Raw genomic sequence first — 1568 nt, 5'->3', positions numbered from 1 at the left:
TAGAAATGCTTATCACCAAACCCACAACTCCATACTTGTACAGCACTATGCTCCCCACCTTCGAAAGAGTGATCTCCATGTGTTTAGATTTGCTCTGGATCTGATCAAGTCAAATACCAAATGGCTTTAACCCCCCCAGTGCCAGAGAGCCCCAGGATTTCACATGCACAGCTCTGATGAGGAACAAGCCTGCAATCTCAGAATCACAGAAGACAGCATTTAGATTCATCCCCTCCCTGAGACTCTTTGGATTTAACAGTTCTCACTCCCCTTGCCTAGGGATGTTACTTTGTGATATGATTAAGACCGTTTCTCAGAGGTCAACCCAAAGCCCCCTCTGGGACGGTGCTGTTTTTAGAGGTTGAAGTCTATTGTTGGTCTGGGTGGGTTCTGGTTAGACAAATTCCTCTTGGGAGCACATCCAGCTTAAAAGCTTTGGAGACTGAAGCCTTGAATAGTTTTTAAGGATGTTGCTAACTATTGAAAAGGTGATGGAGCAAAAAGGAAAATTTCAGTCAGAAATAGCTGGAATAACAAAAGGGCACAAAGAGAAACAAATTCTCTTTCCTAATAAAAGGATATAACAATATACAACAACCAAATAATTAGATTTCAGTTTCCTCTCTCTCCCATGCCTGGCCAAGCAACTCCCAATACAGAACAGAACCCAACTCCCTGCAAGCCCTGTGGGATAAGGAGGGGGGCCCCAGGACCACCTTGACAGGCTTCAGAAACTGCTTACAATACTTCATCTGTATTGATTTATGCCTTGAAGCAGATATCCCTCAGCAAAGATAATTTCCAAGAGAGTTTTACCTCTCACCCCCCCATCTTCTCTAAACCCAAAGCATTGTTTTGCAGCACTACTTGCTGTTAAACATATCTAGCACTACTTTAAGTCCCAAAACAACTACACACCAAAACCGATCTGTCATATATCATGTTCATGCAAAGAGTAACTTTCAGAACTACTTGTTTCATGCTTAGCATGAAATCTAGACAGTCACACAGCTACACGTCTCCAGTTGGAAGGATTTGCAATACCTGATTCTTGAAAGAACAGTGCCTCCTCCAAACTGGTTTTATGGACTTTGAAATACTTCTGCTGAAAACAAAGCATACATATCAGCACAACGATTTCTTACCTTAAATCTCAAACTACTTTGGTTCTGAACCATTAGAACAAATGTTTTGAGATAAACCAGGATTCATTTGCCTGAGGAAGCCAAAAAGCCTCAATCCTTGGAGACTTTCAGGATGCAGATGAAGCCAAACTAACTTGATCCAGCAGTGTTGACTGCCTCACTTCAAGCTGGACAGGAACTGCCTGAGTTCCTTCTGGAGAATTCCAACAATTCCACAGATTCTAACAAGTTTCAATAGCTGAAAGCCTGAGGATGATAAAAGAAAACCCACTATTAAATATTGTATTTGAAAAGCACTGTGCCCCTCTAAAGAACTATCTGCTGGCAAACCAAAATAGAAACGGAGAGCTCAAAACCCCCTTGCTCTCGCATAATTGTATCAAACTAGGAAAAAAAAAAGCACAGTACACAAATGAACTCACA

Source organism: Excalfactoria chinensis, chromosome 3, assembly GCF_039878825.1.
Source record: "Excalfactoria chinensis isolate bCotChi1 chromosome 3, bCotChi1.hap2, whole genome shotgun sequence".
Taxonomy (NCBI): domain Eukaryota; kingdom Metazoa; phylum Chordata; class Aves; order Galliformes; family Phasianidae; genus Excalfactoria; species Excalfactoria chinensis.
The sequence above is the reverse complement of the archived record's forward strand: the minus strand, read 5'-3'. Positions refer to the sequence as shown.